General features: G+C 34.2%; 1 pseudogene; it reads right to left on the reverse strand.

Moving 5' to 3' along the window:
* Positions 1-4,987: 4,987 nt before the first annotated feature.
* On the reverse strand, positions 4,988-5,486 carry LOC129025741 (testis-specific XK-related protein, Y-linked 2-like; annotated as a pseudogene).
* Positions 5,487-5,726: the final 240 nt, after the last annotated feature.

The following is a 5,726-nucleotide window of genomic DNA, read 5'->3' on the forward strand; positions in this document are numbered from 1 at the left end:
AATAATAAAAAGTCCAAATAATAACTGTCATAATAAATTTAAGTAATAAAAACATTTCAATAAATTTAAATATAAAATATTTATATGTGTTAGATGAATTAAATGGTCAGTGTACATTTCTCTATTCATGTAGCTTCAACAGGCTCTCAAGTACAGGGAAGAATATGCCAAGTTCCCACCTCTAAATGTCTTATAGCTAGGATGGATAGAAATGGAAGGAGTGAATAAAAAATTAACATAAGCTTATCTGCAACTCAACTGAAATCTTGTTTCATAAATAATCTATAGATGTGGTATTGAAACATTTAACACTGAAATTACAAAGTTGTATTTTTTACTATAATATTAAACACTTACAGAGAAGTTATTACATCTCAGAATTTTAGCTTAAAATGGTGGATATAATAGTAAATAACATTGAAATAGCTCCTCGCTGTACACAATAACAGTTAATAGTGAAGCAGAAAGGAAGAAGAATAGAAAGAAAAAGAAAAGAGATGTGTTTTATTCATCAAAAAGAAGAATAATTCTAGACCCTCAGTGAAAAATCAGTTGAATAGGGTGACACAGAAGCAGGAAATAAATGAAGATGTTGATACTATCATTTAGGGAATGATGAATGATGACCTCAACATTTGTAAGTGGTAGATAATAGAAAAGTTAATGTAGATAAAATATGAAAGAGATGAGGGAAAATAATATATTTGGAATACCTCAGTTTTTATGTTATATAGATGATGTATTTTTAGACAAAATAATGATGGAAGAGAGAGGCATGTAGAAAGTGTAAAGAAGTTCAGAGGAAGTTATCAATTTAGCTATCTTAATCTTGGGGTGCTTGTAAAAAAAGAAAAGCACAACATATAGGAATCCAGAGGTCATAACACTGATTGAATTCCTTAGAACTACAGGTTTAAAACAGAAGAGGCTTTTGTCTCAAAACAACATAAATAAAAAGCCGGGTGTGGTGGTGTGCATCTGTAGTCTCAGCGACTGTGGAGACTAATGCAGGAAGATTTCTTGAGCCCAGGAGTTTGAGGCTGTAGTCAGTCAAGGTCTCACTACTGCTCTCCAGGCTGGGTGAACATTTTCTTAAGGAAAGAAAAGAAAAAAGGAAAGGAAAAGGAAATGAGAAAGGGAAGGAAGAAGAGGTGTTCTGTGTAGTTACATTAGTGGTCTCACGAACAGACATCTGTGAGATAAAATGAAACAAAGGGCACTTAAAATTAAATAGAGAAATCAGAGGAAAGTTGAATCATATAATCCAAAGCAAAATAGTATTTCAGGAATGAGGGTGTGAATCAGTTGTGTAGATACACATGACTGCTTGAGTAATACGCAACAGACAAGTGAAATATGGGATTTAGTGACAAGTATAAGATATGATTCTGAAAAACAGGGTAAATGCCCGAAGAAAGGAGGGTTAAGAGAAATAAAATTAAACCTTGTCATGGCAAACTCTTTCCATGAGTCTTTCTATCATGGAAAATAAACAAATGAGTTGACAGTGCCATATCAAGGACTAAGACAAGCAGCATGTTGATCTAGTAAAGAAAATGATCAAGCCTGGTTTGGTGGCTCACACCTGTACTTCCAGTACTTTGGGAAGCTAAGGTGGCGGGTCACTTGAGGTTTGTTCGAGACCAGCCTTGGCAACAGAGTGAAACCCCATCACAATTAAAAATTCAAAATTTAGCCAAGCATTGGTAGTACATGCCTCTAACATCAGATACTCAGGATGCTGAGTCAGGAGAATCACCTGCATCTGGAAGGCTATGGTTGCAGTGAGCTGAGATTGTGCCAGAGACTCCGTCTCAAAAAAAATTAAACTAAAATAAAATAAAAAGTAAAGAAAATGATCCTGTAGGTAGAGTGAAGAAGTAATGGTACAGAGAGATAACAAATAATAAGTAAATCAGTGTTTTAAGAAGCTCTGAAATCCAAAGCACAGGTGAAGAGAGTCATAGATAGGAGCAGAAAAATAATACACACATCTACAGGAGCTTTGTTTTTGGTGGTGATTTCTCATGAAAAAGAAACACAAAAGAAAGTGTCAATAAGAAAGTTGTCTCCAGTGGTTGGTAGAAAAATAATGGAGAAAACAACAACAACAAAATAATGTAAATTATATAACATTAAGCTTTAGCGTTCTTCATCCCTTCCCATCATGATTGTTTCCCCAAGAAATAACAGAATCCAAATAGTCAAAACAGAAGAAAACATTAGCATATATTACTCTCTATGTATATTAAGCCAATTTTATTTTAATTGTAATTTGTTCTTTCAAAATTTTTATTTTAAATTAACAAATGTAAATATTTATGGGACACAAACTGATTTTTATAATGTATGTATATATTGCAAAAGAATTAAATTGGGCTAGTTACCATATCTATCATCTCACATAGTTATGATTACTTTCTTGTGGTAGGAATATATAAATTCTACTTTTTAAACAATCTGTTTATCTGAGATAGAATTCAACCTCTGCCTCCCTAGTTCAAGTTTTTCTCTTGCTCAGCCACTCGAGTAGCTAGGATGACATGCGCATGCCACCAAACCTGGCTAATTCTTGTATGTTCAGTAGAGGCAGTGTTTCATCATTTTGGCCAGGATGGTCTCAAACTCCTGGCCTCTAATGATCTTCCCACCATAGGCGTTCAAAGTGCTTGGATTTCAGACATGAGCCAACATGCCTGCCCTTTGTTTTTATTAATCAATTTTGAAGTTGACTTTTATTAACTGTGGTCACCATTCAGTGCAATGGATTTCCAGAATGCCTTCCTTTCTCACTGAAATATTTTACCCTTTGATGAACATCTCCCCTTTCTCTATCCACTCCTATCACCACCATCCACTCCAATCTCTGACTCTTTTCTTCTGTGTTTCTTTAAAGTGTCAGGGCCTTGCTGCATTGCCCAGGCTGGAGTACAGTGGCACAAGTATGGCTCACTGGGTCCTAAAACTTCTGACCCCAAGTGATCCAACCACCTCATCCTCCCAAAATGCTGGAGTTACAGGCATGAGCCACCACATCTGACATATTCACTGTTTGAATGAGTTCAACTTTTTAGAGTTTATATATAATTGTGATCACCCTATACTTGTCTTTCTGTGCCTCTCTTATTACACTGAGCATAATATCTTCTATTTCCATTCACTTGGTCACAAATAAATAACAGGACTTCCTCCTGTTTTTAAGGCTGTATAGTATATCTCATTGTATGTATGTGCCACACTTTATCTGTTGATCTGTTGATGAGCACTTGGGTTGTTACCGTATCTTGGCTATTATGAATAACGCTGAGATGAATATAGGACTGCAGATATCTCTTTGATATACTAATTTTATATGCTTTGAGCACATATTTTGAAGTAGAGTAGCTGGATCATGTGGTAATTCTATTTTTAATTTAACTTTATTTTTGAAACCTCAATTCTATGACCCCAAAAGCACAGGCTACAAAAGCACAACAAAAAAACAATTGGATCACATTACATCAAACTAAAATGTTTCTGCACTGCAAAGGGAAAAAGGAAACAAATAACAGATTGAAGAGACAACTGAAACGCTTAGAGAAAATATCTGCAAACCATATATATGATAAACGGTGAATAATAAATACATACAAGGAACTCAAGCCACTTAACAACAACAACAACAAAAATTAAGCCTATGAAATATGTTCAAAGGACCTGAATTTACATTTCTCAAAAGAAGACATACAACTAGCCAACAACTCTAAATTTAATATTGATTAATTGATTGATTTGAGATGGATTCTCACTCTGTGATCCAGGCTGGAGTGCAGTGATATGATCTCAGCTCACTGAATCCTCCACCCACTGGTTTCCAGCAATTCTGCCTCAGCCTCCCTAGTAGCTGGGATTACAGGTATGTGCTACTTCTCCCAGCTAATTTCTGAACAACTGTATATTTAAAGATGCTCACCACCACCATCAGGGAAATGTAAATTAAAACCATCAACGAGACCTCCTTTCACACATGTTGGAATGGCCATTACTGTTAAGATGAAAAATGACAAGTGTTTTTGAGAATGCAGAGCACAGAGAATCCTTGTGCACTATTGGTAGGAATGTAAATATTAATTTAATGTAAATATATTAATATTATATTATTAATCTGATGATTTCTTTTTAATAGAACAGGTTTTGTGCTTTAAGATGCATTAATATGAATTGTTTTCTGTTCGCCAGTTTAATGAGAAAGACTTTAGTTACCTTAAATTAATATAAATAGGAGCATGCTCATAAGACTTCTCTTTCAGGTTCTCCTTAAGTACAGAATGAAAACTATAGGAAGTACTGTTTCTGAAAAGAAAATATTCGCTGATAATGTACATGCTAGATTACAAGCACTTGTTAAATTAAAGGCATACGTTCCAAAAATGTACTAGGTGAAAAATGCATTATGAGTTATTATTTTTTTTTTCTGCTCAGATTTTGGACACAGATGGATTTTTGATTTCGTTTTGTTTAAAAAGTTGTACAATTATATTGAAGAAAATAAAAATTACTAATGCATAGTAACAGGAGAAAAATCAATTTTATTAGAAACTACTTTCAAGACTTGCTGTTTATATTTTTATGAGTATCTTTATAAAGTCATATTCAGCCTCTTTACTCTTTGTTCTGTGAAAGTATATATGGGTATTGCATACTTTTTATAGAAAATATCCAACCCTTCTCCATGAATGATAGTAATTCCTCAGCTGCTTATTTTTATTCTTTTAATTGAGTTTTCTCTAGATGTTTACACAATATCACAGTGCTTCTGGATGATTTTCTGTATGTCCTGGCAATACTTTCTCTGATCACCTTGGATGCAGACACTGACAGAAGAGGAGCATAAAGTCAATGGCTAATAGGTAGGTTATGATGAGCTATACGGCAATTAATGAGTCGCAAGACTTCAGTAAAATTTTCCCTCCAAAGAACTGAAATACCAATATTATTATCACATTTTCTAAAACCGGAAAGCTGCAGTGTTGGATTCTATGGCCCACCTCTGTCTCTTGTCAATTATTTTCTCATTTGACAGCTGCAGTTTCACTGATGACCAGCAGAGAAGTTGATGGCAGCATATAGTAGCATGATTAAGATATTATTAAGATAATAAGATCCATACTGTACCCACCATGCTGGAATTATTTTCTGTGTTGCTATGAAAATGAACTCCACTTTTCCAAAACTGCAGCCACGGTGCCAAAACTAATACAAAATATATGATTAATAGAAAGGGTAGGGTCCTCACTTTCAGAGATGCAGGGAAAAATTCCAGAGTCACTACACGTGAGATAATCACCAAGGAATGCCATATCATGACAAAGATGAATTTTATTACCCATAGCTTAATGGCAGCAAAGTCATTGCAGGTGTGGATTGCTAGTATGTTGCAGTGAATGGCCCCATACACAACTGATAAGAGAGAACATGTAATCAGCAATGCTATTAATGGTAAACATGAAAATGTTAGAGAATAATTTTTATTAGTAATGGCCACTTTCTCTTTTAAACTTGCCATGTTAACATATACGCCTTCCAACCCACCTCCTTCAGAAAATAATTTACTTAAAAGAAACAAACAAAAAAAAAGTGCTAACTTTCAATTATCAGGGATTTATTAAATTTATGCATACAAAATATATATTACTTCTGGGAAAAACAAATAATAAGAGAATACACATATACTCATATTTATAAAC

This window comes from Pongo pygmaeus, chromosome Y (genome assembly GCF_028885625.2).
Source record: "Pongo pygmaeus isolate AG05252 chromosome Y, NHGRI_mPonPyg2-v2.0_pri, whole genome shotgun sequence".
Classification (NCBI taxonomy): domain Eukaryota; kingdom Metazoa; phylum Chordata; class Mammalia; order Primates; family Hominidae; genus Pongo; species Pongo pygmaeus.